This window comes from Struthio camelus, chromosome 2 (genome assembly GCF_040807025.1).
Source record: "Struthio camelus isolate bStrCam1 chromosome 2, bStrCam1.hap1, whole genome shotgun sequence".
Lineage (NCBI taxonomy): Eukaryota > Metazoa > Chordata > Aves > Struthioniformes > Struthionidae > Struthio > Struthio camelus.
The window spans coordinates 28,893,884-28,918,748 of NC_090943.1; the positions used below are offsets into that span (position 1 = coordinate 28,893,884).

A 24,865-nucleotide genomic window follows, 5' to 3' on the forward strand; every position below is an offset into this window, starting at 1 on the left:
GGTGAGTTTTAGGAGAAGAGAAGTTACAGTTTAGCCTTATGTGCTCAAAAAGGAGGCTTACATACTTTGATGTGGACAGTCCTACCTTCTCTCTCACGACAGATGTATTATCTGTACTCATGGAGCTGTTTGTTTGCTGTATGGCTTTTAAATAAATACCCTGGATACTTAGTACACTGAGCGCTTATCCATCTGTTCCTTCAACTACAGGCTTACTGGTATGCTGGAGAAACTGGTTGTAGTTATACTGAAACCAGTTAAACTGAATGCAAAACTAAACATTAGCCTGATATAATTTACATATTATTAGAAAGCAGGTAGCAGAAAAACAACTGAAGCCAGTCTTGAAAAGATCAGTACTGGAGAAAGAGCAGTAGCTGAGGCACGATTATAATTGTTACTGTTAAGGATGAAGATAATACAGACCCTCACCAGGTTCCATACGGAAGAGGAATATTCAAATAGGTTGCAAAAGGCGTAGGAGTAAATCTGCCTAAATATAAGTTACTGTCAAGGGAGATACAACAATAAACATATCCAGCTCTTTTTCTACAACTGGGTTACCACTTCTGCCTTTAAGAGACTACAAGACTCCTCTGCTCGATATTCCAATTCTACTTTCTCAGACCACAAGTTTACCTTCTAAGCCTTAGTCATCTGTTGGCTCAAATTGTGCCTTAATGCATCGTCATCCTGTTGCTTGGATGCAGCTTCTTGAGCAGTATGTCCTGATGGGTTTGCCTCTTTGGGAAAGAGGTGAAGGGAGAAGCTGTCTCAGGCGCCTCCATAGTTCAATGCAGCTAATCTCTGCTTCTCTGTCTGAGAGCTGCTGGAGCCCTGAGGAGACGAGGTTTGTTGCTGAGGCCGTGCCTTCCTGATTGAGACTAGTAGGTTCTCAACCCCAGAGCATTTTCATAGTCGTTGTTAGGTAAGATGAAGAGGATGCCCTTCCTCCCTGACACAATTCCTTTATCCAGTACAAAAACCTATGGATGCAGGGAGTAAAGGATGTGCCTCTGATGTGTTTACCTCTCTCAGGCTTGCAACTCTGGCGCTCAGTAGCTGACCTGCCTTTCTGAACAGGCCAGCCTCTGTTCTTCCAATAAGTTCTTTTTTGGACAGTAAAGCTTTTTTCCAAAGAGCTCTTCAACTGTTACAAAATCCTTTCCTTGGGTGGGCGAGAGGACAGCCTCCTACCCTTCAAGGGAAAAGAGCCAATATGCTGCTGTGGAACGTGGCAGTCAAGCACAGAGGGTAGCGTGAGTCTGTCTTGATTCCCCAACATAAAGGAAGCTCTCGTTCCTCCAGTATACGACAGGAGAAAAGTGCAAGCACAAAAGATGATGGACCTTAGACTGCTGAGGCTAAAGCTGTGATGAAAAAAATCAGAAGGAAGTAGGTATATTTGATGACTAGTTTTACAATCTTTCATATTATCTGTGTTGTCACAGACAAGGAAACCGCATCAACAACGGTTTTAGTATTTAAACAAAGTGAAAATATCACCCAATCGCCTATCTCAGATGAATGGTAGAGAAAGCTGAAATTATATTGCCTTTCTGATCTGCTGCTAAGGGATTCTCTACATATGAGTTAGATGTGAATATGGCCTTTCCATCAGAGGAGAAGAGTCAGGAAAATTGGTTATTCCATTGAAACGGTAGAGAAACTCTATAGGGGTAAATAAGCTCTGTGATTTTGATCTCCCAAGCGTATTAAAAATTACTTCTCAATTTTTTAATCATCTCCTCTGTGTGAATGCCTTCGTAGTGTGACCGTGAACATGTAACAGCCACAGAGGGGAATTATTTGGGAGAACAGTTTTGAGAAGTCTCTACACTGTTCTTGTGCATCCGTGTGATAAAATATAGCCGTATCTCAGGAGAAGGAGTTTAACTGTTACTGCGTTTATAGCTCAGTTTAGTCAATCTGAAGCCTCAGAGTTTGAGAAAAAAAAAAGAAACACATTATTTATATAGATAAGAGTCTGACTTCAGCTTTCAGAGCTTATTCTTTAGCTGCATGCCTTGGCTACTGGAAGCATCAAAATGCAGAATTTTAGGATGAGGCTGTCACAAGCTTGCTTCTAGGTTGGAAGAATACAACCAATAAACTCTACAGCTGGATAGAAAAATTTTGCCTGTAAGATTAAGTCACCAAGAGAAGAATTAGTGTTCTTTCAAAGTTCTGCAGGTTTTTGAAATGTCATTATCAGGTTTTGCGGAGTACCTTAGATAGAGTGCTGTTTTGGAGCTTGAGGGATGTGAGCCCTGTCTGTGATAATGGCTATTCTCCACTAGTCTTTATAAAACTAGCAAAGGAAAGCTTCATTATGGTTAGTACAGTGTGGTGCCAGATGCTACGAACACTGAAGTCTCAGCTAGTCAGCTGCTAATTTTAGAAGACATAATATGGCATTATTCTTCACTGCGTAAAAACAGATTAACTCCTCTTTTCAGAACAGGTAATTCTCTTTATTTCAGAGAAATAATGACATATCATTTCCTCCACCCACTGTATTATTTACGGAGATGTGTATATGCATCATTCAGCCCTTTGATCACAAGTACCTAATTCTTTTGCTTTATTTAGGTCACAGTAAGCTTCAGCCTTCTCTTTTCTTCTGTGTAGGATGACTTCAAAAACACCCAGATCTTGGCTCTGGAACCTGAGAAAAAAAAGTGCTCTCTACTTTTCCCCTTCTTCTTCTCTCATTGAACTTGAATTTAGGTATTCACAGTCATTGAAAGACACTTCACTTGTGCTGCCTTTTCCATTCTCAAGTCTCTGGGACATACTCCTTCACTGTGCAGAGATTCTCACACTGCTCCACAATGGCAGTCCCATGTAACCTTTAATGGTTGGACCCTCCAAAGTATCTCAACTGTTGCTTTGCTGAAGGCACATTTTAGGAGAAAGCAGCAGCACGAAAGCCATGGCCTGACCTCTTCCCAGAACGAATCCCTCACTGCCATGCAGCAGAGGAAGGATGTTTGTATGTCTGTATTCAAGCTAACTTTACAGATAGGAAAACAGGCTGTACATTCAAGCTTTGCTGGGTGGTTAGTACAGCCCCAAGCCCTCATTCTCCTTCCTCCTCTCTCATGGTCCAGGAGGTCAAACCTCAGAGAGAGAAGCAGCACGCTCTCCCTGCACTGAGAAGAGACGTATCCCTATGAGCTAGCTGCCCTCAAAAGCATGGGGGCAGCAAGAAGATGGAGGTTTGTGAGTTCTCTGGCTTTGATGTCCATTATCAGCAATGTCATTACTTGTTTGTTGTGAGGTAGGAAGTCACTTCCTGGTGGATAAAATCAGCTGTTTCACTTTTCTGGCTTGCCAAACTGTCATTGCAAGTAGGATAGTCTGAAATGCATTGCTGAAAAAGTAGGTCCCTTATACTAGGGAAGGAGGTGTGAACTTCTAGTACAGTAGAGGTCCTTTGTACTTCACCTGTTTATCATCTTTGACAAACATGTGGGGAAAACTAGCATGTTACCATACTTACTCATGAGCAGGATAACCTCTTCCCGCATCACAAATCTTTGCCCAGTTTTGGCAAAGAACACAATTCAGACCCATGCTCTATCTGCTCATCCTCAAATACTGAGGACGTTTTAGTTCCTAGGGGAAGAAGAAAAATGAGCTCTGGATTGAGTTTGGAAGTAGACCGGAACAAAGTGGCAAAACAGGTGAAACTTCAGAGGCTAATAGCTGGGCTTGGTTCTGCATCTGTCCTTGACATTGTAATTCTCTGAATTAATGTTCCTGAAAGTTATGCTTTTTGAAGTGCTGAGGGAGGGCGTTTTGCTTACAGTCTAAGGCTCTTAAGACTGAGACACATGAATTTGGGTATCCTGGTGTGATACCAAATGCAGGCGACTACTGTAGGATGAACCAAAATTCTCTCTAGGCTGCACTGACTGCATTAACTAGCTCTTCAGTGACTAGCTTAATAGCGGAGGGCTACATGTAAACAAGTACATGTAGGTTTCTCATTCTGAGGCCTGTACCTCATCTTGAGTTTTGGTAACTAAATGAGGAATTGCTTATGACTAGAACTGACAAACCCCACTGCAGCAAAAATGAATCAGGCCTCTGGAAGTTCCACATTAAAATCTATAGATAAAGTTATTTTTATTTCTGATTTCTAAGGGTTGATGTTCTCAGGTTTAAGCAGTGTGGAACTCTTAACTTTGTCTGTCCCGTAAGATAATGTGCAGCAGGTGTTAAGCACAGCAAATTCTGTGACCCACATGCCGTACCTTCCCATGTCTGACTGCTTGTGAAGGCAAGCTGCGCTTAAGAAAAGCCAGTCTCAGAACTGAGCTAGATCATGCTTGAGCTTTCCCATGCACAGTTTCTGTAGAGCTCATGGATCAGAAGCTGAGCATTAAGTTAAAGAGCTTATTTAGGCTTCCCCTTCCAGAGAATCTCAGAGCTCAGCTTCAGTCTGAAAAGTGTGATACAAGTCTGGACCTGAGAATATCTCTGAACCCCTCATTTAATGGCAAATATAGATGCACATTTGTGCATTGCCAAGCATGGAACATACATGTCAGGGTGTGTGAAAACATGTGTGATGGAAAGGATGGAAGGACATTGGATGTGATCAGGCTGGGAAAGTGGAGACTCTCTATTGAAAACAAAAGATGATGTTGGAAAGCAGAGCACAACTGAAACAGATATCACTACTTAAGAAAAAGAGACAACTTAAAGAGGAATCAGTGCTAAAGCATCAGTTCTGTTTTAATATTTGAAGAGACAGAGCCTTATTATCAGTACTGATGGACACTAATTTTGTAAGAAAAATATTATGGTCTCTCATAGGCAGTATTATGTATCTGTTGGGTGTTTTTAATTAGCTATACAAATCTATTTTCCTTTTCTTCTCAAACAAACCTCAGCCCACCAGAGTCATACTGTGGCTCTCAGTAGCTGGCATAAACACCCTATTTCAAAACCGCTTTGTTTGATTAAATCAACAAAGCTTATTCTGTGCTATTGTACCAGACTGTACAAGATTGGATGAGACTAAAAAGAAGCAAAGTGAAGATTTGAGGCATTGCACTGTATAATGCTTTTTCAATAATTCCTCTTTATGTCTCTCACAATTGCTCTCCTTTCCTAGATAACAAGATTCCCAAGGTGGGATTTTTATTTTAATTTAAATTGTTCATAAAAATCTTTCAAAGACATTCGGGCAGCTCCCTCTGGTGGTGCAGTGATAACTGGCACATCATGCGTAAGTGGTGCTGTAGATGAGCGAGAGCTTCTGGTGCTCCGTGCAGAAAAACACTGGCCTTATTTTTACCTACAGCAAGAATTATGTTTAATAGAAGATGCTTGAGTTGTGTGATTGAAAAACTGTATGAATGGGAGTGCTGATGAAAGAAATATAAAAAGAGCCCAAGCTATTAAACAGAACACTGGAAAAAAAAATTATAACAGCAAAAACATTATCTAGAAACTTTAAAAAGAAGCATTAACAGTTTCATTTATAAGTGTTATGAAAAGGTCCAGGGGAATAATACACTGGTGAAATCAGCTGCAAGCTCTGATCTTGCCAGTCCCTCCTTAAAATACAGTCAGTAAAGTACAATTTAATAAAGTATAGATCCTCAAGGACTTGAAGAACTTTTTATCCTTTGCTACAGCCATATCAGCTAGACGGCCAGGTCTGGTGAGTCTGCGTTCCATACCTAGCAAGCTACAGACAATAGGTGTATACTTCAAAAGGCTTTATTCTACAAGCAGGTTCAAGAAAATCTTATGTAGTAAAGAATTAGGATAAGGGTTTGGCTTTGGAAGATGTATTGCCACATTTTTGCTGTGCAGAATTATATATTTGGCCCTGACAAGGATTTTTTCTGGAAAGAAGAATGAAGAGGCCATAGATTGTGGCCACTCACGGTTTGGTGTCTGGGAGCAGGAGGAAACATCAAATGTTTAATCTCCTGAAGTATGTAGCATATGTGTGCTGAAGTAGGACTTCTGTAAGACAGTCTTATGCCATTTGTAAAAGCTGGCCTGTCGCACGAATGGTCTAATGGCATGGTTATCAGTGATCATCACTGCAGTATTTGCACCTATCCCCCATCTTTCCTCCCAGGACACTCTCTAAAGACTTCTGGAGAAAAGTTTTTCTTAGACTCAAGATGGGTTTCAGCAAAGCCCTCTTAATGCTAAATTGTTTTGAACAGGCAGATCTGAGACTTTATTAAGCGTAAGTAAATCTCTGAGAATTAACTACTAAGAACTGATTTAACAGAGAGAAGATTGGCTCTTAATATGGCCGTAAAACCCACAACAGGGGGTCTAGGGAGGGAAAGCTCTTCAAGGATCTTAGACTTCCTCCCTGATTGTGTCATTACGTGGGGAGGGACAAGCAATTGGACTCTTTGCAGCTCCTCCACGATCTTAACAGAATCCTGGGAAGGTCTTCTGAAAACCAGGCCTACATGCATGGAAACCTCCTGCTCCAAAGAGGCCCTGACCTTGTGCAAATCCCAGGTTCTCTTGCACAAGGTACTTCAGAAGCAAATGCAAGCCCAGGAGATGCATCTAATGATTCTGTACAAGGCTGGAAGGAGAACAACAGACTTGCCGCAGCTTCACCTGCACTTTTTGTAAACCATCCAGGCTGCAGGATCCCACAACTAGCAGATGGAAAACAAACAAAGAAACAAAAACAGAAAGGTTAATCACCCTTCTCACTGAAATAGGGAACCAATTTTGAAGCTGTAGTTTCTTCTGGGGGGACTGTTGTGCAAGTGTCACTGTGGGCGTGAAGGGAATACTGCTTTAAAGCAACTGCCTGTAGCACGTTCTACCTCCCCTCCTTGCAGTTCTTACTTGATTCTGACGGATGATCCTTGCTCTATGCTTTTGGAAAAGTGAATCCACCGCCCACTCAAGAGAAAGGCTACTCTTTTCCAGAATAAAACGAAAATATTATAGTCAGCTCCTTTGTGCAGAACTCAAATCTTTTCCTTTAGCTGCAGTGGCAAGTACGTAATTGAATGAGAATCTGGTACATCTGGTGTCACTTGGTGAAAAACAAGAGCTCTGATGTTAGCAGCCTTGACCTTAAACGTCTTTAACTAGCTGCAAGTCATCTTGCTGTGCCTTTGACCCATCTCTGTGTCCCGACATCTGAAACTAGCAGTGATCCATGAATTCAGAGTGGAGCCTACTAACACCTGTATGCAAACTGAATCCTTTTCTAGCTGAAAATGAAAAACATTCATCCTAGTCTTTGCTCTCTGGGATAAATCCTGGCCACGTCTGCACAGGAACAATTGCCATATTGAGCCGATTTATTAGGTGTCCCCCTGAAGCAGCCAAATAGTTAAAAATTTATTTGCAAGTATATGACTATCAATATATTTGATTTCAGAGGTTTTACAAGAGAACAGAAGGAAACTGTCCCACTAATAATAGCACCACGATTTCTTGAGTCAATAGTCAATGAAAAAAATAGTTGCCAGTTTCTCGTTATTTGCCATTTCATGTACTGCTTGTTCTCATTTTACTGTATTTATCATTTCAGGAATATTTGGATATACTTTGAATTAAACAGTGTATTGTACATATTACACAGCAATGTTCAACTTATATTAAATATATGAAAACGTGAAAGGGGGAGAGTTGGGTTAACAGTGCTTCCAATAGAACAGTGAAGACACTGCTTTTTGTTTTCTTCAGAAACTAAGCCCAAAGCTCATTCCCGCCATCTCTGTAATTCCTTCTGTGGCCTAATAAATGATCCCTATTCAGTATATACAGGAAAGCTAATACTCAAACCCCTTTTATTGCATGTTTAGTAACCGATAGCAAACTCTGCAATCTGCAGTGGAATTAAAAGGTAAGATTAAGAGAAATTTGCATTGCAGAAGTTGCAGTTATTAATCCTCAATGCTCTAATTAGCAGTTAATCTTTCTAATCCTGTAAGTAGATACAAAATCAGTGCTGAAATAAACACAGGCCATAACATGGAAAGCCCTTCATTAGTAGCATTAAAAAGATGTACAGAAAAAGACACCCCTTCTTTCTTTACACTTCTGAATTTGTTTCTTAGCACTTATGACTCAAAGGAAAGAAAAAGATTCATATGCCAAAATCCTCTCCTCTGTTTTAACCCAAATTGCTCATGTACTAGGGTCAAAAATTATGCAGCTGAAAATTCTCCTGTTCACCTCTCTGTCTTCAATTCTACAGCTGAGCCACAGCTGAAGAAGGGGTCCAATTGTGCCTCTTTCTAGTCTCCTTTAATTGGCTCATTATCATAAGACAGGCCACCTGCCTAGGATAGGGGAGTGTCAGCTGCTTGGCCTCAGACTAGCTGGAGATGGAGCCAAGTGGCTGGGTTAGGTAAGATGAAGGCCCTTTACCACATGCCACATCATTACCCGTGTTAAAGCTGAATGGGGATGCACTTCAGCCTGGGTCTTTGTTCTCTGAGGTTATCTTCACAGTCTGACCTGAGCACCTGGGCAGAGTCCTCCAGTAGAAATCCTGGGCCCTGCTTCTCCTTCTCCTCCTTCCCAAGAGCTGTTCTCAAGGCTGTGTAAAGCCATGCTGTATTTATTATAATGATAAATTGTAGATCTGTTCTTAAGTAGTTGGAAATCCCTCCTTGGAAATCAGTGGCAGCTGGATCCTTTCTAGAGAATCCTTTTGCCTGCTCACACACACTCTTAAGAGATACTGTGAAAACTGAAGAAAGGATCTGGATGAAGACGCTTTTAATGAAATGAATGTGTCAGTAAAGTAAAAGTCTCAGTGTGAATTCCCACTGGCCACTGTTAATAGAAGATGGAATTCTCTTTTGCTGCAATACAATAGACTGTCTCCACAAATAATGTCACTTTTCAACTGGAGCCTGGCTGCCACTTGCCCATCTATCTTACTTTAAGTAAATTTAGCATAAATTCACTCTGGGACACAATTAATTTAGATGTATGTCTTAGCTATAAGCTTCCAAAACAGAATTCACTCTGGGACACAATTAATTTAGATGTATGTCTTAGCTATAAGCTTCCAAAACAGTGCTCTTTCTTCATGCAAGTTAATACCCTGCTTAAGGCGCACAGGAAGTGAGTAAATAATCATTATTTTTATAAAAGTTGTTAGCCTTGAGCTATAAAGCTTCACACTTATCTAAAGTCTAGTATTGTGTGTTGTTGCTGTGGATACTCTTTTTTTCCTCACATAAGAGCCACATAAGAGCTCAAACCAGGGCCAGTTTTTCTAAGCTTGGTCAAGTAGATCCCTGAGCTTATAAATGGAACCCCCTGGTCTCAGTAGTAGCTGCTTGGTTTTGAGGACTGTTGCCGATCTCACTGCTTGGTTTGAAGCTGAACTTTTGTGAAGGTCTGGCCTCAACTGTGGAGCTGGGGAATTTTTGCAAAAAAAAATCTAGCCCTTAATCATGGTTGTTTCATATTTGGTCTCTTGTCACCTCCACCCTGGCATTCAGGTCCTACTCTCCCTCTCCTAGCCAACAGTTAGTCAGCAGTGACACGCTCAAAACCACCACTCAGCTGCTATGAAACGCAGAATGCACTGACAGTTTTGCTTGTGACTATGTGAAGAGCCCTTTATGCTCTGATACTGCATTACAGATGATGTGCAGGTTGAAGACATAGCTCAAACCAAACTTCCAGAATGGAGTTTCAAAATTGTCTTGACCTGATGTCTTCACAAATGGAAACTGGGTGATATATACACGTATCTAGAAATTTTGCTAGCTTAGTAGCCAAGCCTTGGAGGTTTCTTGTATGAGATGCCTGGGATCAAGTCTTTGCTTTGCCTGGCAGGTGAATGCTTTCACCAGCTCTATATCTGGTGATCTGGGACAAGTTATTTATTGAACTTGATGTTCTGTATCCTCGCTGAATGTTCGTTTTCACCATGTTATAGGACTGATCTATCTCTGGATGTTTGGAGCAGCCATCCTGTCTTATCCTGGTATTTACGGTTCTGAGAGATAGGCTACTGGCTGAATTTGGGTCCTTCTTGTGTTTTCTGGAGATAGAAAATTTGATGATAGAGTCCTCACTTCAGAGGAGATCCATTGCTGAGGAATGCTGAGAATTGGTAAATGCTTGTCTGCTCAGGTCAGTGACATAGGATACATGTTTCTGGTAGTGATACCAGAGAATGGTCCTTAATGCTTGTGCCAATGGTATGGTTTGGGTCATCGCATGTCCCATGTTAAAATCTTTGGAATTTAAGTTGTACCCATGTTGCTTCTTGTCAGGCTCGCATTATAGCTGTGCCATCATCTTATGAGAATCTTTCTTGCATGCATTTCATCTACTTTTAATCTTTCATTTGGAGGGATGAATCAGGCCAAGAAAGCTGGACCCAATTGTAGCAGATAGGATATGGACCTTAGCCCAGCATGTCCTTTAGTCTGTGCCCAGGTTTCCATGCCAAGGGAACTACTTGGTTTGGTTCAGATCAGAGCTGGGTATGATATAACATGCTTGTTATATGGAGTAAAGATCTCTTCTTGTCCACATTTTACTCCTTGATATATTACGTGATTTGGGAAGCCTGGATTCAGGGTTGTGGAAATCAGAACAGGAAGGATTCCTAGCAGCTAGGTACTGAAACACTTGCCTGTTTTTTAAGGATGTACAATAACTAAGGTGCAATAGATTTACATCTGAGAATCAGCTAAGGTGTATTAGATTTACATCTTAGAATCAACTGTGCAGTCATGAAAAGATATACACTGAACTAAATGAGCTTCTGTTTTCAAGAGGGTCTTGGCTAGAGTTAGGGTGGAATGCGCAGGCACAACTGGACTGCTGGTACCGCGTGCTTGGGAAACATCTGTTTGGCGAGTCCGAGGTGAAAACATTATGACTGAATTGTATTATAAAATTAGAGACGTTTCTTTGTAGGTATAAAAAATCTGTAGGTATATATTTGGACAAATAGATAATATATTATCTATCTCTATATATTACCCATAGAAATATAGATATTTGTTGATGTATATGAAGCTGACCACTGCAGGATCTCACGATCTTGGCAAAGTTACAGTCTTGAGGATAGGTCAATGGAGTGACAGTCGGCTGCCATACCTGTGTTACAATCTAGCGGTGTAACTGAGAAGAAATCACAAACTCAATTACAGTCACTACAGAGACATAGGTCTGTATCTAAACTTACCCCTTAGTGGAGTCTACTAACAGTTTAAATATGGCCTAAGTGAGCTTTTAGCAGCCATATTTACCAGGATCTTTTGCCATCACAAACCTCTCTGGTGTAGCAGCATGACTGATATTAGTACCAAAGCTAACTGCTTAAATCCTTGTTTAGGTACTGCAGTATTTCAGTGTAATCACATGTCATGGCTCTATCTTTAGGTGTCTAGCCTATTTGTTTAGACTTTTCTCTGGTCAAAAGAGTGAGATTTCAGAAGGCAATTTACCCTGTCCTATATATCGTAACACTGAAAGAACTACCTTCTATTTGTACCTTTCTCCATTGCCTATAGAACTCACCCAATATATTTCAATTATAAGCCGCATTTTTAGATGGCTGAAGTTAGTTGTGATAATTCTCATCATTTTCCAATGGCATTATAGGCAAATGCTTTCTGCAGTGTTTTTCCCTTAACCCCTGAAATATTTTTGGGACTATTGTTATTATTTCCTTTCTTCAGCTCCTTCATCTCTTCCATAAGTCTGCTTTGAAGTTGTGTTTTGCCTGTGCGAAGGCAACATGAAAAAGCAGGCATCCCGTCTTCCTCTAAAGCCTGTGTAATTGAGGCCAGCACTTCTACAGCTGATACTTAAAGGCAATAAGGAGAGAGAAGGAGTAGAAAAATGACTTTGCTCTTTTTTTTGTTTCTTTAATCGAATAGTACTCTCTTACTAGTCAGAAGACTTTATTGTGTGGATTCAATACTCAATGCACCACAGTTTATGTTTTAGCGTATTGATTTTGATCCACCAACCTAATCTTCATATTGTAGAGTTGCTCAAATGCATGTTTCTGTTACATCTTGTTCAAGGCATATGCCTTGTGCTAAAGGTAAAGCTAAAGCCAGCCAAATTCTGTGGCCCAAACAGCACTGAGCGGCAAGGAGATCCAAATCTAAAATTTGTAGCATAATGGCTGTGAAATGAACAAGAAAGCCACAGACCTGTTTACTGAGGTGTATGATGGGCAATCTACACTTTTACCTCTCCCATAGCTCTTTCCCCACCTTCTGTTTCTTGAGTGAGAGCCTCTTGACAAACTGTGAAAAATGAAGGCCCAACTCTTCCATATTAGCTGTGCAGTAAGTATGTTTTCAGACCTAATTACTGAATTAGCTAGTAGTAGTTTACAAATATCCTTAGTAAGTCTGGATTAGGAATGGTTAGTAAAAGTAACTTTGCTGTTTCACAGTTAATCAGTTTGAGATAATATAGTAACAAAGACTCATGTTGCAATCAGGGAAAGGACTCCCACTGACTTCAATGGGAGCTGGACTGGAACCAAGATGAAGTCCTTGCCATGAGTCTAAATAGCTGACTTTGTCACTGACTCATCATGTGAAGCCCTTCAGTACATTGTAGAATCATTTTATTTGGATTTGATTAAACATAAAAGTATTTTGCAAGGCTTTCCAGCTTTGAAAAATAAAGTAATTTACATAAGAGCTAAGCAACCACATAGCTATCCTCTTTTACCCTGGTTGATAACCTTAATCCTGCAAATATTTATGCATGGTTTTAGCTCTATGCTCATGATTAGTCCCCTGGAATATTTGATTGTCTGACGTTAGGCATGTATGCATTTGCAGGAGGAGGTCTGGTGCTATGACACGCGTTTATTCTATCCTGCTTTGCTGATAGACTGCAAGCTCTGAAGGACAGGAAATGTAATTGTGTATCCTACTTAGTGTAGTATATAGAACACACGCTGTAAAGAAATACTGATCACAAAAAATAGTTTTCTCTCCCTATATATGTATATAATAAGAGGAAAATGCCCTTCTTTCCTCTGTATTCCAGGTCGATTCACTTTGTCAGCTGTATAAAAATGTGCCTTTATTATTAACACCTTTTATCAATCCAAAGAACAATAGAAACAGCAACTCTGCTCCAAGACCAGCCACATCTTGCAGTAATTTATAAATGCCCCGTATTAAAAGTAATACACTTACTTGAACTTTTTCAAAATGTCCCAGGGTGAGCAAATGCTTTTGTATTATTATTAGTTTTGACAAACGTGATTGTATGCTGGCCATTGTTAAAGGGATCTATCTACCCCCAAACCCACTGAGAGACAAAGAATTTTTAATGAATTTAATTAAAACTTTATGTGGTTTATGGTGTTCACCTCCAGCTGGTGCGCCATTCTTCTCTGGTGAATGAAGTTTCCTCTAATGTATAATGATGTGTTTTATACGAGGGATGTTTGAACCCCCTTCCTCGTAGCCCTGAGGTAGTTTCCATGGTATGACACAGTGGTGAAGTATTTAAAAGGAGATCTCTTAAACTTAAGTGACTTATGTATATGGTTAAATGCACATGTATCAATCCATAGATATGAATCTTAAAATAAGTTAAAGAATTTTTTTTTCAGAAGCAGTCATTGTGGGCTAGCTTATATGACACAGGCTCCTGAGCACTTGTCTGTACAAATAGCACACTGACGTGAAAGAATCTTCTCATGTGACTGCTTGTATTGGAAGTAGTAAATTCAATGATTTGGCCCCCTTTGGTCTTGACACTGAAAACAAATCTGCGTCAGGCACAAGGTCCTGCTCTTGACGGGCACTCGTGGTGCTGCTGTAATAAAAACTAACAACAATAACATGTAGATGCTAATGTTAACAAATATTTCAGTGCATTTTTGAGACATGCGGAGATGCTGCAACAGGCAGGGTCTTTCTCGTGGCTGACTGGGTTTAGTGGCTGAGTTCTAGCTCTCCAAATCTCTGGTGCCAACGGTACTTTCATGTAGGGTCTGTAAAAAAAGGCAGTGAAGTGTCTCTGACTTGCCTGCAAGCTGTGCTCAGTCATTGCTTCTTCTCAAGGTCTTGGTAAAGGAGGTAGGATGTTGATTTGTTTTAGGCACTTGCTTTTCAAAATCTTGAGTCTGAGCATAGCCAAAGTGAAGTACAAAGCTGTCTGTGTGGTTCTTTGGAGGCTGAGATCTCAGTTGTGCAAGAATCTTGAGCAAGTTCCCCAGGGAATGAATGAAGCAAGATGCCTCATACCAAAGGAAAAGGACATAGGAAGAACTCTTATCTTTACAGGGAGTAGCATGATCTCCAGAGAAATCTCAGTAGTGGAGTCTACGAAATTTCAGTCTTTTTGCAGAGACCATAAAAACTCAGAAGACTGTGGAAAGGCATCTTTATAAATGATGCCGCTTGTTCTCTTGGCTGTGATCAAATGGATAGAAAACTGGTTACAAAATCACCATGTGCCACCCCCCCCCCTTTTATATTATTGACCATCTCTTTGAGGTGGGAAGATTTCTCTCTATGGCCTCACTGGAAGATGACTCAGAGGAGGGGCTTTCCAGGAGGTGCACCTCCAGTGTATCATATGAAAAATCAGTAACTGATAACCACCGTTTGGAAACAAGACCTTTATCTTGGAGGGGGTGGGACTTGAGTTTTTGAATCCATCTGTGATCTTTAACACCGTTTTCCAAGGATTAGCCAATAAGAGCAGTTATTAACAGCAATAAGTCATCATATGTGCTCTCCAACTGAGCAAATGTTATACAGGTGAAGACCAGTCATAAGCTAAATCAGAAAAGGGTTTGGTGGAAATACTAAAAAGCAAGAGATTCAGCACTTCGTGGGATGACGAAGAGCCGAAGAGCTGCAGGAGCACTGTGAGCTAAAGAATAACTCCTGGCCACGGGGAGGGACCAGAAATCCAGATGAATAGCCCAAGCAGGCAGATGAATAATAAATTGTAAAGAATGGAGAAATAACAAAGAGAATGCGGAGGAGGTGCTGGCAACCACAAAGACATATTTGTATTTTCCTAAGAAATTAAGAGAATGCTCCTGGAGGTGGCAGAGGGAAAGGATGTGAAGAACTGACATCCTGCACTGGGAGAAGTCTGACCACGGACTAATGAGTCATTGTGTTGCATCTCTCATGATTCCAGATGCTCTAGTTGCAGTCTCCACTGCAATTCTGCTCTCACAGAGTAAAGGAGATGTAAACTTGGCCTTGTCCGTGGCAACATCCCCTCCTGAGAAGGTAAAGCTTCTGCCAGTCAACACAGATAATTCTTGACCTAAGTGTACGAGCAGCTGAGCATCTGAGGAAGTTCTCTATTTGGGGGACAAACATACGCTTCAGGGAAGAACTCTCCTGGGTCTATTCTCAGCTGGTGGATTAGATACTGTGCAGAGGCAGCCTAAATAAGAAACAGCCCTCATTTAGGCTGTGAGAAGAGGTGGCAGTCTCAGAAGTCACCCTGTGTGCGTCCTGGCATGGGAAGTCTGTCTCTGGAGGTGTGTGGAGCTGGGTGAATGAAAATCACACAGCCATAAGGTAATGCTGCGTCAATGTGGGGTTGTGCGCTTCACTAAGCGGTATTGGTTGGGATGTCAAAGGCTCTTTAACCCACCTCCTGGTAAATCAGTGCTACTGTTTGTTTTTGTTAATGTTGTCAAGTGGCCAGGCTTTGTGGTTCCCATCTATATTTCTCAACATCATGTCTATCTGGAACCCTTTGTTCCTGGAGCTACTTTTGGCAAGCAGTTTTGAAAAAAAAAAAAAAAAGAAAAGAAAAGCTAAGACTTGGGACCACAAGGGTAGCCTTTGAACTGCGTATCTGCATACAGTTTTTCATATCTGCACTGCTATTTTTTCATCAAGCTGTGAACACTGACAGCCTTGACATTGGAACAGTGGGTCCTCTGCAGGCATAAGCAGAAAGGCAGGGCCATATGAAAGTGCTGGAATCCAGGTGTTGGTTTTAATCTTACTGTTAAAAATAGAGAGAGGAGGGAAGAAAATTAGGAGAAAAACAGAACCCTTGAAAATAAAAGATTTATTTCCTTGGTTCGTAGATACTTTGCACAAAGTAGCTAATTAACAAAGGAGGAAGACGCATGAGAGTCTGTTTTATAGCAGATTTTATTAGCACATGACACTTGCACAGCGACAGTGAGGACTGAAGAACGAGCTGATCTTGAAAGTGGGGAGCTTTCTCAGTTTGGCTGAAGGTTAAGAGTGCAGCTGAGCCTGCTGCAGTCCTTATACAGAGGAAGGGCATTTTATAGAGCGGCGCTACTAAGAATATTGGACAGAATGTGGCGATGGATGTTGCAAAAGCTGCTTTCTCTCACTCTTGGTCCGCACTCCTCAATTTCCTGGCTTCTTACACAGCTTTTGGTGTCACAGCTTTTACCTCATAGAGCCTTTACTGTGTTAGAGGAACTCTACACTCTAACGCACTGCTCTTACAGATTTTCTAGATGGAAGATTTAGGATACTGTCCTCAGAGATGCCAATGTGAAGTGCTACGTTGAGAAAAACTTGTGAATCTGAGCAGGAGACGGGTGTACCCTCATCCTTGTGTGCTCTCTGCAGATCACACAATCTGGATGCAGGACAATTCACTACCATGGGTAGGTTCCTTCCACTTCTTCACTCTTTTCCTTTAGTCCTAGCCTCTCCTCTCTCAGTCTCTCTTATTGTTGTCTTATTATTTCCCTTGGCAGACTTACTTGGTCTGTGTTCACTCCACCTCCCCTGAATTCACATTTTCTAACCCAACCCCTCCTTTTTCCAGCTCAGATCATCGGCTGAGTTTCCTCCCGTCCAAGGCCCACCCTCTTAGGAACTTAACTACACGTCTAGGACTCAGAAAATCCCTCTATAACTACGCCTGTGAGGACTCAGAACCACTACCAAAGCCGAGTCTGTCCGATACTCCCAACAGACCTACTCTTAACCCCATGCCAGTGTCTGTACTATGTCACGCCCTACAGTCCTGATGCCTGATTGCTCCAGATTGTTGTACATCATGCCTCGCTCTTCCAAAGGAAACCAGGGCATAGAAGATAAGGCAGATGGAGGGAGAAAGAGCACCCTGAGGTCTTGGCTTGACAGGTGGTCATCGTACAGCCAAGGCACACACCTGGCATGTGCCGCAGGGGACACTTGTCCTCCAGGGTAGACACAGGTCTAAGTGACCTGAGTGGGAATCTTCTAGATGGTTTGGCCCAGTACTGAAAGTTGAAAGCGAATCTGTGCATGGGTGTCAACAGTAACTGGAGGCAGGACAAAACTGGGAAACAGACACAGGACATCTGTGCAGCTCACTCTTTTGCCCATTTGAAGGGCTTATTGAAGTGCAAACTGGTTTAGTGCTGGATAGGGCACTGGAAAGTATTTTATGTACATGTCTGTATATACAACTGTCCATTTCCCTTTTTTTTTGCTTACCTCAAGTGTATCTTAAGACTCAGTCATGCTATTTAAAGATGAGTTTCTCACCTGCTTCTGAGGACTTTACCGTCACTGTCATCTATCCTGTTGCAGGACAGAAGCACGCGATGAGAATTAGTGACTTTTGGTGCATTATTTCATAACTTTGCATTTGAAATATTGTACAATTTTTGGAAATGATATATATCTGCATAGACACAGATATCGTTTTAGGATGAAGCAGCCTAATAGTGGTTAAAAATATGGATAAGAAGTAAGATATCTTTTAAATATTCTTGAACGGGAAAGATTGATTAATCAGAATATAGAGAGAATTATATAAAGATAGAAAAGAATAGCAATAACACACTTTCAAAAATAATGGATGTTTAAGAAGTCTGCCTGTATTTTTCTTCGGCTCTGACTTCAGGCCAGATTGTCCATATGTGGAAATTATACTATATTTTCTTCAGAAGAAATATGAGATTTGGCTCCTGTATCTTCCTTGAATGCTTGAAAATCCTTGGATCAAAGCCCACAGAATCTCTCCTGAGGAGAGATTTGAATGTTGATAATTATGCAGGAAACTATGAGTACTTTTATGTTTCAGCTTCATTTACTATTTAAGTAGAAGTGAAAATGAAATAAAATGATGTATCATGTCTTATCTTGACAGTTTTTTTTCTTTGTTTTGAAATCCAATATTCACACCGTCTCCAAAGACATAATGAAAAATTTTATGTAGCATTAGTTTAAATCTTTCTTCCAGTATTCTTTTTATTGAAAAACAGTCTCTTTGAAAAGCAAAACTTTATACAAAGCTTGCCACTATTGTCAAAATGGCACACTTTTTGATGACCTTTCCTTAATCTGCATAAATAGTTATTTTTGGCTGATTTTTTTTAATGTAGTTTAGAAAATACTATCCTATCTTTGCTCATCTAGATAGCAAAACTCATGAGCACCTCCTCTTCTGAGGGCAGATTGTTCTCTCCTGCTCTCACTCACCCATGCAAAAACAGTGTGTTGAGTTTAGAGCCCTTTGATGCCTTTGGCACGCTGGGATCGTTTCAGTGAAGGGGCAGCAGTAAAAAGAGTTACTCTGGACAGGAAGCTGTGTAGCAGAGGATATAATTCAGTTGTGGAGGATAGAAATCAATCATCTGTGTAGGATACAAGTCAATGACTGTTTTGGCAAGTCAACACACTCCTTCCACCGCTTCATATTGAATGGCACTTTCCACATCCAACTAACCTGTGGGCATGTGTCACAGAGCTGGGATAGCCATTCCTTTTTTGGGCAATAGAGGAGAAATACTGAAGCTAATTACAAAATCTCCATCGACTAAAATGAGATCAAAGTTTTACCCTAGGGATCTAAATCCGCTGTATATCCAGGCTGCTTTACAACATTGCGGCAGACTATAAATCACATTTGCATTAGCTTTAAAGCTCTTCTCTAGTCCCAGGGCTGTGTAGAACAGCTTCAGTGTACCTGAAAGTCAGGCTAGAATAATTTGCATACATTTGAATGATTTGTCCTGAAGTGATAGCCTGAAGTGATAATCTGAAGTGAACTACAATGACATAGCAGAAAAATCAGCAACGTAGCCTGAGGCCTCCTCCCTCTGCCCACCCCAGGCCCACCATCCTGTTCCCAGGCCAGCTTATTAGGTGCTGCTGTAAGATATCTAGCTCAGAATTCATTAATGTTAAACCTGGTACTACACAGGAAACAAAGAAAAGCACCTAATCCTATAACTGAAGGATGCTATTTAGTAGACTCTGTACCATACCGTAAGAGCTTGATATCAGGCAGGTCTTCAGGCTTCCTCCCAGTACACCGTGGATTCCTTTCAGTGGTCATAGTTTACAACATGGATTAATGAAAAAAGTCAATGTATGTGTAATGATTAAAGTGCTGATAGTTCTGCAGCCTAGGGCTGACTCAAGAAACGATGGTTTCCTTGCCTTGCTCCTGGGATCGCCTGCTTTATTAAGGCAGACATGCATGCACTTCATATCATTAGTCAGTGATGTGTTCTGTAGTTGTTATAAATATGTTCGTTTCTGGGTCAGGTTTAAAAAAAAAAGTCTCTCTGATTTGTTGTAATGACGGTGTGCTGTCTGCACTGTGTCATTTTCTTTACCCTTGTAGTGGGATAACATACAATTAGGGACTGATGTCAGCCTGTAAAATTTTGGTGTAAAATTTTGGTTGCACCAAAATACCATACTTGTTAACAAAGCTGGCAGACGTGTCCTTTGGCAGCAGCTGCTTGCCATGTGATTTAAAACTTCCTGTCACTATAATTGATGTGTTTTTATTCTTTCCACTTCCTGAAGCCTGATCAGAATTAAAATTGCTGTTGGAATTTCCTGTCAAAGCAACTCATTTATTCGCTGAGCAGCGCACTGACAGTACTTTGATTGGACATTGCCTTCAGCTATTCTCGGGCAGAGAGATTGCTGTGAATTATACTCCTTGCACAGGTTTGACTCCCATGCATGCCACATCTGCAAATATACACAGATTGTCCATCATGTGGTAACCTTGTCCTAATGAAAACTCCACATGTAAAATGTTAATGATTTGAATATCAAACCTGGCCACCTGCTGGGGCCCTGGCTTTTGTGTTTATTTAGGAAACCCCACAGAGTTTTCAACTGATTGTCTCACCATAACTTTTTTGCTGCCTACCAGAAAGGGCTCTGCTATGCTTCTGCACTAAAGAGAATTTACACCCTTTCCAACTTCCCTTTAAAAAAGCTAACTTATTTGTTGTTTTAATTTTCTGCTTCAGTATGCTCTCTGCATTCCTTCCCAGAGGTGGCTGCATTACGCTGGCGTGGCGCTGTCCTCCTTCCCAGAGGTGGCTGCATTATGCTGGCATGGGGCTGTCCTCCTCAGCCGTGCTTCAGAGAGTTTGTCTAGTGCTTTGGGATCATTCAGGGTGAAAGGCACCGTATACGTGCACATTGTTATTATGTGCGGTATAGGTGCAACGGGGTGGTAATTCTGTCCATTAAGAGAATAAGCTATTAAACGCACCGATGGATGGATCTTTCAGTTGCCCCATTTGTAATTCCGTTTTCCTGTTAGAGCTGCTAGAGAATTATAGGTTATTTTGGGAAGCTGAATAATGGATAAGTATTGGATTGTTCTGCAGTTATAACTGACACAAAGTCATTGTCACCTCAGAGTAGAATAGATATAATGATACTTACTTAACTGCCTTTGTAAAGTGTTTTGATAACCTAGGTTGAAACGTACTTCTAAACCTGCAAAGTATTACTGTTATTATGAGGGACAATATATTATGTTTAAAGTTTTAACCTATCTTATTTTGGGGAGGTAGTGGGAGTTTAAACATTCATGTGCAATCTCCTTTCCTTGACCTAACTGGGCGCCAAATGCTCTTCCAACATTTTAAGGAAGTGACCATGACTACTTTGGTTGTTAGCAGTGGGGTGGTGTGAGATCATTAAACCTCTGTGTGTGATTTGCTCTCTACCTGCAGCTCGTGGAAGCAGCTCCCACTGGACTGTAGTCAGTGGTATAAGCTAGAGTTGTATATTTCTAAAATCTACCATTTTTTCCCACATTAAAAGACAAGATTATTCTTTCAAAAAAAAGTTGCTCTAAGAATTTTATTCTTTATATTTTATTTGTGATCAGGAACTTGGACATTTTACCTAATACAGATGCAACTAAAGAGCATGCTCCCTACAAGCCCCTGAAGTTCCTGCAAGAATAGAGGGGTATCCCTGTGCTATCCAGCTGAAGAAGCAGCCACGGAAATGCAGGAGTCTCATGGGGATGAGGAAGCACGGTTAGAAAGTGGGAGCTGTGGAAAGGATTGGGTAACAGTCCTGGCAGGGGAGCAGACGTTCAGGGTTGGACAGTGCAGAGGTAAAGGCACAGCCTCGCTTTCAAGGCCAGTGCCTGCCTCCACCCCACAGACAAAATATCTGGTCTCCTTTGTATGCTGGGTCACTCTGCATTTATATATATTTGATATAGAGGAGAAAGCACTGAATAATGAGTGTGAAAGATGCCAAAAAGGGTGGTGTGAAGTCAGTAAAAGAGGTGCCCAGCTGTGATGGGAAGGACTGCTAACAAGACTGTGAGGTTTCATTAACCAAATGATACATCCAGGAAAGCTTCTGAAGATTTATATTTTACTGGAGGAAAGCAGAAGTAAAATCCTACTTGGGAAAAAACCTGCCTCCTACTCTCGGGTCCAGGAAAAGGCTAATGACCGCTAATGACTCATTTTAGCTCAGGGTTTAAGGAAGGCTAAAGCTATTCAAAAACTGATCTTTTGGGCAGGTCTGAATGGACCAAAACTAGCACTAAAGGGAGGGTTGCAGGGGCCCACAGACACATCTGCCATGAGACAAGACAGCAGGAGCTCCACTGGCCAATCCGTAGAGGTTGGAATTGAGAAGCCCAGGACATCTGAGCAAGGCAGAGGGCAGCATCACATTTAAATAGTGTCAATAGCTCACTCCCTCACCCTAAGCAGACACCTATTTCTATTTGAGAAGCTATAGAGATGAGGCTGCACATTGTAATGTGTTTGACAGAAGAGGCTCAAAGTGTATCTCCAGCATTGGATTGGGAGCCTGCCTGCAACAAATTGCGAGAGCGTGTTTGTAGACTTCTGAAAAGGAGTGGAAAGGATAGTTAAAGTGAGTTCAGTTCTCCTGACTTGCAATTTTTTTTTTTTTCAGGAGAGGGGCCGGGACAGAGAGTGAAGTGAAATAAAAAACACAAACAAATAAACTTGGTATGCTGTTTCTTCAGCTGCCACGTCAGCCCAGCTGTAAATGCCCAGTGTAGGAACAAGCCAAACCAACTGTCCCAAAGGCTCCAGGAAAGACATAATGCTGACACAACAGTAACTGAGTTCCCAACTGATTTCAATCACTAGATAAATATCAGTTTCAGCCCTAAATGATATTCTCAAGTAATTGTCCAATGCCCTGTTGGGCTGGAACGGTGTTCCTTTGGAAGCAGCTCAGGCCAACTTTAAATGCTTGGGAGCGCGTGGCCAAGAGCAGACTTACGTGCTGGAGCCTGAAATGCCATTAAACAGGCTGTAGTCAAGAGGACAAAATGCCTCATATGTTCAGTCTAATACACCGTGGGACTTGTTTGCTACAGTTACAGTATTAAAGCTGTAATTATAGTCAGTGAACCACAGATGTACTGTAGCCATAGGGTTTAAACAGGGTGTTATTGCAGTAGAAACCACCCCCAGTAGGTTATAAGTTCAAAGGGTCATTTTTTTCTCTCTGTTTAATCCGATCCTCAAGCCTACAGTCTTCTTAGTAATTATCAGCAGGTATTTAACATCTCAACCTGTTTTCTTCAGTCCCCTCTGTTTCATTTTTGTCTTTGTTTCTGTAAGAGAAAGAGCAAAGCTTAATGCTTGCATATGACTTACATAACTATGCAGTGTGAATACCATTTTTATGATGTTGCACAAATGGTTAGATGCAGGTATGTCACCCTGCTGCTGCACTGAGCTGCAGTTTTCAGTAAGTAATGAAGTAGATGCTTTCTACTTGAGTGGAAATTGAAAATCATAGCAGAAAACACGGATTTTGGTGTAGGAAAGAGCAAAAATAATCTCTTGGAGGCAGTGCAAGTGCAGAACATTTGGAGATAGTATTAAAAGAGATTTAGGGTTTCTGGCACTGTCAGTGATACTGCATGGCAGCAGTCTGTATGGAAATGGTCTGAACGTGAACACAAGCTTTTTACTAGCGGGTATAGGTGTCTTAAGTCCAGATTTGAAGTGACTGAGGAAATGACAAAATTCATATTCTTTTTGCTCCTTGTACTTGACAGAAAAAAATTCATTTTGAACCCAAAGAGAGAGGATGATAGCTGAATATTGACTTTCCATTTTAGCAGTGAGCATAACCATTTTTTTTTCTGATTAAGCAGGACTGTAATGGTTACCATGTAGGAAAATATAGGTAATATTACACTGAAATATGTCTGTCTAGGGATCCATTCATTTCCCCAAAATAGCCAGTTTCTATTTATATATGAATGTCTGTATGTTTATATATATTTGAATGCCCCATTTGCTACACTGGTTTTAGCTTCTTGTTAGCATCACTTCTTGTTAGCATGATGTTCTACAGCACAAGGCAGCTGGAAAAGTGAAACGTGTTCAAGAATTTATGCAGTGTCTTTACTTTCTTTCATTAAGAGAACTAACAATAATAGGTGCATATTGTAAGTTAGCAGTGTTAAGTAGTATGTTATAGCCATGTCTGACAGACATGTTGTTTACATTCATATTTTATATTGGTGAAACTGTAGCTTTTTTAGCAACATGACATTTTTCAAATGCAATATTTATACCTGTTCTTCCATACAGAGGAAACTTTGTCATCTAAAAACATGATATGTTTTAAATCCACTTGTCTCCTTTTCAATAATAAAATATTTCAAATGATTTCCCCAGCCAAATATGTAACTTAGCATGTTCTATATTCCAGGCTTTCTATTAATTGACAAGAGAAAAATATCTCACCTCATACTAACAATAACGCATCTTAATTTAACATGGCTGAAACCTGCTCTGTGGGTATGTATTGCCTGTAGCAGTTTCTTTAGGGCTGTGGATACCCTCATTTTGTATGTTCTGTCTCTGCCAGTGTCAGTGGGAGTTGTTCAGACAAAGCAAGAGCTTTGGAGCACCTCCTACCATTTTCCCTGAGGAATACCCTTGCCTAAATTGTCTGACTGTGGTCTCTGTGGACCTTGGAGACAGCTAAAAATGCAAAATCTTTTCTTATGTGCATGTACCCCAGAGAGATCCTGTGATAATGAGCTCTATGGCCTAATTACACTTTATGTGAATTAAATATATGCACGGCCTGAAAAGGCATCTTCGGCATTAAAGTCAATGAAAAAATAGATAATCAATCCATCTGAACATCATGCTTTTAAAAAAACAGACATATTTTACAGTGCTATCTCATTGTAATATGCAACCCGCAGTAGAACATGCAAGAGATACTTGCCAGTCTGGATCACGTCCGAGATCCATCCGGTGTAGCACTTTTGTTGTCAACAGTGTCCAGAACCAGGTATTTCAGAGGAAGCTTGCAGAGACTTGGAGCAGGCAAATGTGGATAATTCCTCTCTCTTTTCATCGCACTCAGAAAGGTCTCTCGTAATATGTGGAGACTGTTTTAAATCCTTAAGCATAAGGTTTCATTTTTGTTCCAATACTCTTCTTTTTACTATTAACTGTTACAACCCTGGATATTGCCACTGTTTGGATAAATGCCTATGCTCTCATAAGGCCATAGCCCCAGCAACATCCTGTCATAATGAGCACTAAGGTCCAATTACACCTTATTTGAAAAAAGTATTTCCTCCTTTCAAGTTTGCATTTGTTGCTGTTCAGTTTCACAGA

General features: G+C 40.8%; 1 protein-coding gene across 8 annotated transcripts in view; it reads left to right on the forward strand.

Moving 5' to 3' along the window:
• Positions 1-24,865, forward strand: part of DYNC1I1 (dynein cytoplasmic 1 intermediate chain 1) — a 200,347-nt gene that overhangs the window by 47,457 nt on the left and 128,025 nt on the right. The window lies entirely within an intron of this gene.